General features: G+C 42.3%; 1 protein-coding gene, 1 long non-coding RNA gene and 2 pseudogenes across 2 annotated transcripts in view; all 4 read left to right on the top strand.

The window, feature by feature from the left end:
* LOC134970057 (uncharacterized) overlaps window positions 1-12,088 on the top strand; it is a 102,720-nt gene that overhangs the window by 33,235 nt on the left and 57,397 nt on the right. The gene's annotated exons all lie outside the window — the stretch shown is intronic.
* LOC134970058 (uncharacterized) overlaps window positions 1-12,088 on the top strand; it is a 30,802-nt gene that overhangs the window by 9,411 nt on the left and 9,303 nt on the right. The window lies entirely within an intron of this gene.
* Window positions 2,339-2,457, top strand: LOC134970596 (5S ribosomal RNA; annotated as a pseudogene).
* LOC134971437 (5S ribosomal RNA) lies at window positions 2,651-2,769 on the top strand (annotated as a pseudogene).

Genomic DNA, 12,088 nt, shown 5'->3' with positions numbered 1-12,088 from the left:
GGAACACGAAACCACCTTGCTAAGTAAAGGTCTTTCGTTTGCACCCACCAAAGGAATGAATAAATTTGATGTCTTCATTGACTTAAACAAATTTATACGGAAAATCACCCTCAAACGTCATTTCCTTAAAAAAGAGGATGCAATTATACAAAACTATGAACAATCAAAATCTGGCCTAAAGCCCACTTCCAGATTCTACCCCCTTGAATCCAAGGGACATTATGTGGGCCTGTTCTACGACTTAGTGAAAAAGGACCTCTGTGACACTACCACCACACCAATTAAGGAAAGAAACCTCACGAATAAAGAAACAGAAGCAATAAAAAGACTTCAGGAGAATAGAAACATCGTTATAAAAGCGGCTGATAAGGGGGGGGGGTTGGTTATTATGGATAGAGAAGCCTATACCACAGAAGCTAACAGATTACTGGGTGATAGAGCTTCATATATTCCATTACAAAACGACCCTAAGGAAACCTTTGTAGAAGAATTAAGGACAATGCTTTTAAAAGGTTTTAGACGTGAAATCATCACTAAAGAGGAATTCCAGTATCTTTTAAATTCCAACCCCACCACCCCCATATTTTACTTCCTCACGAAAATACATAAGTCTTTGGAAAATCCCCCGGGGAGACCCATAGTGGCAGGTATTGATTCCCTGACTTCACACCTTTCAGAGTACGTAGACCACTTTTTAAGAAAATACGTCATGGAACTACCGGCTTATCTGAAGGACACTACAACGGTTTTGAACCTGATGGAGAATTTCCAGTGGAAGGATACATACAGATGGGTCACAATAGATGTACAATCTTTATACACCTGCATAGAACATGACAAAGGGATTGAAGCCTGCAACGAATTCCTCAGCAAGGACCATCTAATCACAGAGGAGCACAGAATTTTCCTGTGCGAAATTATGCTTTTCATTTTAAAACATAATTATTTTAAGTTTTTAGATGGATTTTATCTCCAGATCTGTGGCACAGCCATGGGGACTATCTTTGCACCGAGCTTTGCAAATCTTTTCATGGGACAATGGGAGAACAAACACATTTTTACAAATAATCCGTACCAACACAACATCATTTTTTATAAACGATATATTGATGACATTTTGATTGTATGGGAAGGGGATCAACAGGTTTTTAAAGAGTTTTTAACACATATCTCGGTAAACAATATGAATCTCAGCTTCACAGCAATGGAGGACACCGAAAGAATTGAATTTCTAGACCTGGTCTTGACACACTCAGGTAGTGATATCATCACGAGCAACTTTATTAAGAAGGTAGATATGAATAGCTACGTGCACTACAAGAGTAATCACCGACAACAGTGGAAAGACAACATCCCTTTCTCCCAGTTCAACAGAGTAGCACGTAACTGTAAGAGAAATGAAGAAAGGGATCAGCAACTGGAAATCTATAAGGAGAGATTCAAGGAAAAGGGGTACCCTGCACAACTCTTGGAAGGAGCTATGGCTAGAACCAAAGAATTGGAAAGGGGCGAACTTCTGAAGTACAAAGTTAAGGAAAATATGGACGAGAATGTTAAGTTCATCACGACATACAGCAGACATGAGAAATTTATCAAACAAACACTCAAAAAACACTGGCATATCTTACTAATGGACCCCATTTTAAAGGAATACCTTACTCAAGAACCCAAACTAGTTTTCCGAAAGTCGCAAAGTTTGAAGGACCTGGTGGCACCTAGCATGCTAAGAAACCCTGAAACTAGGAACCCCATGCCAAAATGTGTAGGCAGCTTTAAGTGTGGAAAGTGCAACATTTGTAAATACCTTCATCGCAACAGGAAATCCTTTAACAACACTACCACTAAGAAGGAATATCGAATTAAACAGTTCATCAATTGTAACACACCATCTGTAATATATCTTCTGGAATGTCCCTGTGGTCTGAAGTATATTGGCAAAACCAAAAGAATCCTGAAACTTCGTATCCAAGAACATATCAGGAATATAAAGAACAAAGTCCTCACACACGCAGTATCAAGACATTTCCATCAATGCCACAACTCGGATCCAGAGTCATTGACTTTTAAAGGTATCGAATTGGTATCGTTGGGAGAAAGAGGAGGAGACCTTTCCAACCTCCTCTCTAGGAGAGAAATGTTCTGGATTTATGAATTGAACACTCTCCATCCGGACGGCTTCAATGAAGGATACGAGATAGCACCCTTCTTGTAACGTAAGCCATCGCTCCTTCATACAATCTTGGTTCCACACTCTCTCCTACCTCCGCCCCCCCCCCCCTCCCCTTTCCCCACCTATCTTCCCTCCCTGTCTCTGGTTTACAAGGAACCTCTGCTTCCTCATTACAGCCATACCACATTGGACATGCCCAATTCCGGCCGATCTTGGAAGCGAAGCAGTGTTGGGCCTGGCCAGTACCTGGATGGGTGACCTCCAGGGGAGACCAGGTGCTGTAAGAAAAGATTGCATAAGGAATCCCAAACCCAGCAATATCCCGATCTCAACCCTTATTTTATTGATATATGCTGCCTCCCTGTCTTTCTACATTATTTATCTATGTCCGGGTCCCTGCTTTACTAAAACCATACTCTAAATTAGCGAATATCTCTCGTCATCAGTCTGCTGCATACACTAAAGGCCTCTCCTTATTACTATTACAATCATACCAGTCTGGAGACGCCCAATACCGTCCGAACTTGGAAGCTAAGCAAGGCTGGGCTCGGCTAGTACAAGGATGGGAGACCCACTTGGAAGACCGGGTGTTGTAAATGCATGATGAAAAACTGTGTATATGCAGCAACTCATGAATGACGTCTTAAGATATTTCCAAAGTATGGAAATTACTATATTTATTTTAGTGCATCCTCATTTGCAGACTCTGTATATTTTTTGGATATTTTTTTATATATATATTTTTTTTATATATATTTTTATGTATATATATTTTTTTTATATATATATATTTTTTTATATTTTTTTATATAATACTTATATGTACATAGGATCATAATTTTTCCACTTATAAATTTCCCATGTTGGTCCTCTTATGGGCTATTATTAAGTATTCTATCCTAAAAAACCTAAGAATCCCTAATTTCCATACAGTTTTAATGAAGCAACTGTTTCTTTCATATTTATAATTATTGACCATTTACACTGAATCTATCCTTCTTCTGTTTTATACTCAATCCGGAGCTGACCCAGTTGTGGATCCAGTTTTTACATACAGACGATACTCTGTTAATACAGACTCTCAAAGCATGTCCGCCACAAGTCTTTCTCATATTACCTAAGAATGTCCGCCGTGCATTCAGACTACAAGAAAATGGCTGCCGCAAGATTTTGATGTTTCCACATAACAAGCCCGCCGGGTAACCAGGCAACCGTCCAGAGGGAATCAACAACACAGCAACCTCCGCCGCACAAGAACAACGCAGGCGCAGTACGATGCGCCGGACACCGGATGTGGGGCGGATATGACGTCACGCAGAGCCCGGACCGGAAGTCTGCGGCTCTGAGCGTCTATTATGAATTTTAGTTGTTTCTATTATTGTTTCTCACTCGTTTTTTCCTCTCCAAGGCTCAAATCAATATCTGCATCTCATATAGTGTGTTACCACCTATTTTTTACATTATCTGAATAGTTATGCTAATTGATCACAGGAAGTGATGTGGACATCACTTCCTTTTATTTTGGATATATAAGTATGGTTTGTCTCTAGTCTCAAATTACCCCTTGATGAAGTCCAGATAGGACGAAACGCGTTGGGTGCTACTCCTTGATCACAACCTCACTACTAAGTTAAGCTATTCTTGATTCCTCTTTTTAAAATCTTTTGAAAGTTTTTTTTTTATTCCCATGTGCCTTTTAAACCTTTTTTAAGTATTTTTTACCTTCTATACCGGAGTGATACTTCTAAGATTTTTTAACAACACATGTGTTTTATGTCACCATGCCTTTTTCTTTTCTTCCTCTTTTTTAAATTGTAAAATTTTTTATTTTTTATGTTTTTTACATGAGTCATATATATATCTTTTTTATATGAGCTTGTATGATTTTATAACCAGTTTTGTATAGTGCGTTCCACTGCAATAAATTTGTATACCCCTTTTTTTATAACATCACACTGCTTTTAACAATTATTTGGCACCTTTGGTCGCTCTCTACCACCTCATCCCTTGTCCACATAACCACTTTCATAGGTAACGGTACCAATACCTATATCTATTTGAGGTAACGAGCTGACACCCTGAGATACAAAAGGGAGTGCAAACATATCAAGCAGTTTTTTGTCACACTACCTGTAGGGTTCCCATTCTAGTGTTAACACATAAGATACTGCATCCGTGGCGCTGATATCTTTCCAGTACACATATATATATATATATATTTTCGAAAAAGTGGATAAGATCAGAGCGACCACCGGTGGTAAAAAAGTATAAAACTAGAGATATATATTTAAAATCCAAAGCTTATCTTTGGATTTTCAGTAATGGCAGGAATCACCTGGGTGATTCCTGCCATTACTGAAAATCCAAAGATAAGCTGTTCATTATATTCATCACTTCTCTTTTTTTAACTAATTTTAGATATATTTATACCTCGCATGATACCTATATTACGACCATGAGGACCTGTTTTTAGTACTCATTTGTGTCTTTTTGTATGCCTTTTTTCTGAATATATTTTACTGTATACTTTTAAACAGAAAACTTTTTTAGAAAAAAATACCTTTTATATTGTTGACATGTGTGTCAAAGAATTTTTTTAACTGATTACGTTCGTTTTAAATAAATCCCGCCTGTGCTTTTAAATATATATCTCTAGTTTTATACTTTTTTACCACCGGTGGTCGCTCTGATCTTATCCACTTTTTCGAAAATCTCTTTTTCCTACACACGTACAAGTGTAGGTTTTATTTAAGATTGAGCAGACGCCCCATAAAGAAAGGGGAGTGGTATCGTAGAGAACTAACATTTCATAGGGAGTATAATAGACATACAGTGAAAAACTTTATCTACAAATTTTTCTGGCGCTGTCAGTTCACCCCATACACATATATATATATATATATATATAACATCCAATGAAATAGGCACTCTCCAAATAATTGTTAAATATGCATCAAATTTTTATAGATATTAAAGTTTAGAGTAACATGGAAGGCTTCCAATTAATTTTGCATTACTTAAATTTTGCAACATTTTGGGGCAGCACGGATGGTGTAATGGTTAGCATTACTGCCTCACAGCACTGAGGTGATAGGTGTAATTCCCACCATGGCCCTAACTGTGTGGAGTTTGTATATTTTCCCTGTGCTTGCGTGGGTTTCCTTCGGGTACTCCGGTTTCCTCCCACAATCCAAACATATACTGGTAGATTAATTGACTTGCAACAAATATTAACCCTAGTGTGAATGCGTGTACATGTTGTAAGGAATATAGGGGGTACTTCAGACCTGATCGTAGCAGCTAATTTATTAGCAGTTGGGCAAAACCATATGAACTGCAGGGGGGGAGGGGGGGGACAGATATAACATGTGCAGAGAGAGTTAGATTTGGGTGGGTAAGTTTGTTTCTGTGCAGGGTAAATACTGGCTGCTTTATTTTTGCACTGCAATTTAGATTTGTTTGAACACTCCCCACCCAGATCTAACTCTCTCTGCACATGTTACATCTGCCTCCCCTGCAGTGCACATGGTTTTGCCCAACTGCTAACAAATTTGCTGCTACGATCATGTCTGAATTACCCCCATAGACTGTAAGCTCCACTGGGGCAGGGACGTATGTGAATGGCCAAATATTCTCTGTAAAGCGCTGCAGAATATGTGTGCGCCATATAAATAACTGGTAAATAAATACATTTTGGTCTGGCATTTCATCTTACCAAGCCATATACGATATACAACAGCAGAGCCATCGCAGCAGAAGGACTTCAAGAATCTCATCTCCTCCCAGTCTTCCAACCCTTGGTGCCTTTTTGCCACTCTCAACTCTCTCCTCTGCCCACCCCCACCAGGTCTCCCCTCATCACTCTCTAATCTTGATTTTGCCACTTACTTCACATCCAAAATTGACTCCATGCATGAAGACATCACATCCCACCAATCAGCAACAAGCCAACACCTATCCCTTACCACATCTTTCTCCCATGTATCTGGTGAGGAAGTCATGGCCCTCATCTGTTCCTCCCACCCCACCACCTCCCCACTTGACCATATCCCCTCCCACCTCCTCCGCTACCTCTCTCCTTCTGCCTGTTTCCATCTTGCCCACCTTCTCAATCTTGCCCTCTTATCAGGCACTGTCTCTTTGCCTTGAAGCATGCACTTATCTCCCCTATTCTTAAAAAATCTACCCTTGATCCAAACTCCCTCTCCAAATACCGACCAATCTCTCTCCTCTCATTTGCCTCTAAACACCTTGAGCGTATTGTCTACAACTGCCTTACTGCCTTTCTTTCCTCACACACTCACTGCTTGACCCATTCCAGTCTGGCTTCTGTCCCTCCACTCCACTGAAACTGCCCTCACAAAAGTTTGCAATGACCTCCATGCTGCCAACTATAAGTGCCACTACTCTCTGCAGCAATGTCAGAGGTGTCAAGAATTGTCCTCTGGGTGGAAAAACATGCCGTGGCATTGTCGGTGGTCTTCATTCCGGGAGTAGACAACTGGGAAGCGGACTTCCTCAGCAGACACAACCTGCACCCGGGGGAGTGGAGCCTTCACCCATAAGTGTTCAGGTTCTTGACACGTCGGTGGGGATATCCACAGATCGACATGCTGGCTTCTCATCTCAACAAGAAGCTCAAGCGGTATTGTTCCAGGTTGAGAGACCCACTGGCAGTGGGAGGTAGACGCTCTGATGACTCCATGGGTCTACCAGATGGTGTACGTGTTTCCTCCACTTCCTCTGATCCCAAGAATTCTAAAAAGAATAAGAAAGGAAAAGGTTCAAGCAATACTCATTGCTCCAGACTGGCCAAGAAGGGCCTGGTACACGGACCTTCTGGAGATGCGCCTCAAAGATCTGTAGCATCTGCCTCTTCGCGAGGATCTTCTGCAATAGGGCCCATTCGTCTATCAAGACATACCACGTTTAACGGCATGGAGGTTAAACGGCTGATCCTAGCCAATGAGAGGGATTCCTGACAAGGTCATCCTGACTATGATCCAAGCCAGGAAAGGGGTAATGTCTAAACATTACTACCGTATACGGAAGAAGTATGTCTCTTGGTGTGAGAGCAGACAATATTGCGCAGTGGAATTTCATCTGGGATGTCTCCTGCTTTTTCTGCAGTCAGGAGTGGATGTGGGCCTATGCTTAGGTTCCGTTGCTACCACCAAGATACCACCTTTGGCACAGATTGCAGCAGACCAAATGCGAGGAGGAAGGTTCCTGACCAGTGGCGTAAGGGTGCTGATATCCCGGGAGGTACCTGATTTATAAGTGCTATTGGGTGGGCATCGTATGACACTCCTCGTATCGTGGTACGCACACTCTGACCTTAGATTGTGGTGGATTGCCATTGAAAATTGTTCGTTGAGTGGTTTTTACTGTACCATTTCTCTATTAAAACTGTACTTCACTATTATCTCCCACCTCTGTTTTTATTTGAGGGATATGGACATGGGGATATAAAGTGTTGAAGATGAAGTGTGTTTAATCTTGAGACCAAAGGAGTGGCGGAAGATCCCCAGGGTTATACATTAGAAGTTATTCCCAGAAGGAGCGCGCATCTGCAATTTGTGAACTTTGATTTCAGATTTTGGCTTTGTCTATTTTCTTTCAGAAACAATTGGCTTCTCTCCCTGAGGTCCAGACGTTCTTGAAAGGTGTTCTGCACATCCAGCCTCCCTTTGTGCCTCCCGCGGCACCTTGGATTTCAATTTGGTGGTGCAGTTCCTCCAATCGGACTGGTTTGAACCATTACAGGAGGTTGATGTAAAGTACCTTACGTGGAAGACAATCACACTGTTGGCCTTGGTCTCAGCAAGACGTGTGTCGGAACTAGGGGCTTTGTTTAACAAGAGTCCCTACTTAATTTTCCATGAGGACAGAGCTGAACTCAGAACTCGTCAGCAATTTCTTCCTAAGGTGGTGACCACTTTTCACATAAACTACCCTGTTGTGGTTCCGGCTGTGACGGACACCTCTGCTGCTTCAAAGTCTTTGGATGTTGTGAGGGCTTTGAAGGTGTATGTAAAGAGAACAGCTCGTCACAGAAAATCCAATTCGCTGTTCGTTCTCTATGATCCCAATAATATTGGGTGTCCTGCTTCAAAGCAGTCAATTGCACGCTGGATCAGGCTCACTATCCAGCATGCTTCTTCCACTGCAGGATTGCCGATTCCAAAATCTGTACAGGCCCACTCTACTAGGTCGGTGGGTTCCTCTTGGGCGGCTGCCCGGGGTGTCTCGGTTTTACAGCTCTGCCAAGCAGCTACTTGGTCAGGTTCGAACACGTTTGCAAAGTTTAACAAGTTCGATACTTTGACCTTCAGTTTGGTCAATCAGTTATGCAGGAACCTCAGCACTCTCCCACCCAGTTTGGGAGCTTTGGTACATCCCCATGGTACTAATGTGGACCCTAGTATCCTCTTGGACGTAAGAAAATAGGATTTAGTTACCTACCGGTAAAGCCTTTTCTCCTAGTCCGTAGAGGATACTGGGCGACCGCCCGTTGCTTCGTTCTTCCTGCACTGTTACTTGGTTAAGTATTCTGGTTTGTTCAGCTGTTGCTGTTCATGTTTCAAGTTTGGTTAGCATGGCTTTCCTATTCTTCTGTGTGCTGGTTCATAATCTCAACCACTTTTCTTATCTATACTTCTCTCAAAGTATGTCCGTCTCCTCAGGCAGTTTCCTAGACTGAGTCTGGTAGGAGGGTCATAGAGGGAGAAGCCAGCGCACACTATCAAATTCTTAAAGTGCCCAGGGCTCCCAGTGGAGCCGTCTATACCCCATGGTACTAAATAGATTCCCAATATCCTCTACAGACTACGAGAAAAGGATTTACTGGTAGTTAATTAAAATCCTAAGTTTTCGCAAATAGCATTGATAAATAAGTACTTTTGAAGTAGTTAAACTGTTAAACACTACAAGCTGTCTCTTAACTGAATGTTATTTGTGCATTTATTTTATTAACAGTTTTTTATATAGCGCAGTATATTCCATTGCGATGACTCATCCTCCACAGTTACATCACGTCTGTGTTATTGTGCATGACCCATCAACCACAATAACTTCAAATGTCTGAGTTACCAGACTTAATGGGCAGGCTGATTAGACTGGAGGTGAGTCTTCATATGACCAAGTCTGTCACTGTGTTATTGGAGTGTCACAATGCTGTACGGCTGTACAATACTTAACCCAGGAGGGCTTGATACCTTATTATATTGGCTGCTGGTTTTCTTCTATCACCTGTACCCTGTTATCTCTCTCTCTCTTTCTCTCTCTCTCTCTCTCTCTCTCTCTCCCTCTCCCTCTCTCTCTCTCTCTCTCTCTCTCTCTCTATATATATATATATATATATATATATATATATATAACATCCAATGAAATAGGCACTCTCCAAATAATTGTTAAATATGCATCAAATTTTTATAGATATTAAAGTTTAGAGTAACATGGAAGGCTTCCAATTAATTTTGCATTAATTCAATTTTGCAACATTTTGGGGCAGCACGGATGGTGTAATGGTTAGCATTACTGCCTCACAGCACTGAGGTGATAGGTGTAATTCCCACCATGGCCCTAACTGTGTGGAGTTTGTATATTTTCCCTGTGCTTGCGTGGGTTTCCTTCGGGTACTCCGGTTTCCTCCCACAATCCAAAAATATACTGGTAGATTAATTGACTTGCAACAAATATTAACCCTAGTGTGAATGCGTGTACATGTTGTAAGGAATATAGGGGGGAATTCAGACCTGATCGTAGCAGCTAATTTATTAGCAGTTGGGCAAAACCATATGCACTGCAGGGGGGGAGGGGGGGGACAGATATAACATGTGCAGAGAGAGTTAGATTTGGGTGGGTAAGTTTGTTTCTGTGCGGGGTAAATACTGGCTGCTTTATTTTTGCACTGCAATTTAGATTTGTTTGAACACTCCCCACCCAGATCTAACTCTCTCTGCACATGTTACATCTGCCTCCCCTGCAGTGCACATGGTTTTGCCCAACTGCTAACAAATTTGCTGCTACGATCATGTCTGAATTACCCCCATAGACTGTAAGCTCCACTGGGGCAGGGACGTATGTGAATGGCCAAATATTCTCTGTAAAGCGCTGCGGAATATGTGTGCGCCATATAAATAACTGGTAAATAAATACATTTTGGTCTGGCATTTCATCTTACCAAGCCATATACGATATACAACAGCAGAGCCATCGCAGCAGAAGGACTTCAAGAATCTCATCTCCTCCCAGTCTTCCAACCCTTGGTGCCTTTTTGCCACTCTCAACTCTCTCCTCTGCCCACCCCCACCTGGTCTCCCCTCATCACTCTCTAATCTTGATTTTGCCACTTACTTCACATCCAAAATTGACTCCATGCATGAAGACATCACATCCCACCAATCAGCAACAAGCCAACACCTATCCCTTACCACATCTTTCTCCCATGTATCTGGTGAGGAAGTCATGGCCCTCATCTGTTCCTCCCACCCCACCACCTCCCCACTTGACCATATCCCCTCCCACCTCCTCCGCTACCTCTCTCCTTCTGCCTGTTTCCATCTTGCCCACCTTCTCAATCTTGCCCTCTTATCAGGCACTGTCCCTTTGCCTTGAAGCATGCACTTATCTCCCCTATTCTTAAAAAATCTACCCTTGATCCAAACTCCCTCTCCAAATACCGACCCATCTCTCTCCTCTCATTTGCGTCTAAACACCTTGAGCGTATTGTCTACAACTGCCTTACTGCCTTTCTTTCCTCACACACTCACTGCTTGACCCATTCCAGTCTGGCTTCTGTCCCTCCACTCCACTGAAACTGCCCTCACAAAAGTTTGCAATGACCTCCATGCTGCCAACTATAAGTGCCACTACTCTCTGCTTATTCTTCTTGACCTCTCTGCTGGTTTTGACACTGTGGACAACCCTCTCCTTCTGCCAATCACTCCATTGATCTACATAATACTTCCCTCTCTTGGCTGTCTTCCTACCTATCTGACCAATCCTTCTCTGTATCCTCTCATGACTTTACCTCCCCCTCCCCCACTACCACTAACGGTAGGTGTCCCCCAAGGTTCTGTCCTCGGTCCTCTCCTTTTCTCTCTCTATACCTACTCTTTCGGTGATCGCATTAATCCTTTTGACTCCCAATATCATCTATATGCTGATTATACTCAAATCTAACTTTCTTCTCTGGACCTCTCCCCCACTCTCTTCACACGTATCTCCAACTGTCTCTCTGCTATCTATTCTTGAATGTCCCAGCGCTTTCTTAAACTTAACATGTCTAAGACTGAGCTTATCATCTTCCCACCCTCCTGCACAACCTCACCTCCCACAATTTCATTAACTTTTGATTGCACAAGTATCTCCTCTAGCCCCCAAGTGTTCTGTCTTGGAGTATTCCTTAACAGCTCCCTCTCCTTAAAACCACACATTCAGCACCTGCCGTTTTCATCTAAAAATAATTCCAGTATCAGACCCTTTCTCACCCAGGATGCTACTAAGACCCTTATCCACTATCCTGTCATCTCCAGACTAGACTACTGTAATCTCTTCCTGACTGGCATCCCTGACAAATGCCTCTCTCCACTCCAGTCTATCCTCAATGCTGCAGCCCGGCTTATCTTCCTCACCAAACACACTATGTCCACCTCCCCTCTCCTACAAGCTCTTCACTGGCCCCCCTTCCTTTTTAGAATCCAATTCAAGCTTCTCACACTCACTTACAAAGCCCTCACCCACTCTTCTCCCATTTACATCTCTGACCTTATATCCTTTTACACTCCCACCCATCCTCTTCACTCTGCTAATGCACGCAGCCTCTCCTGCCTACTGATTACCTCCTCTCACTCTTACATCCAAGATTTTTCACATGTGGATCCCTTTCTCTGGAATTCTCTACCTCTCCCCCTC

This window comes from Pseudophryne corroboree, chromosome 11, assembly GCF_028390025.1.
Source record: "Pseudophryne corroboree isolate aPseCor3 chromosome 11, aPseCor3.hap2, whole genome shotgun sequence".
Classification (NCBI taxonomy): Eukaryota; Metazoa; Chordata; class Amphibia; order Anura; family Myobatrachidae; genus Pseudophryne; species Pseudophryne corroboree.
This window is presented reverse-complemented; position numbering and strand designations above follow the sequence as displayed.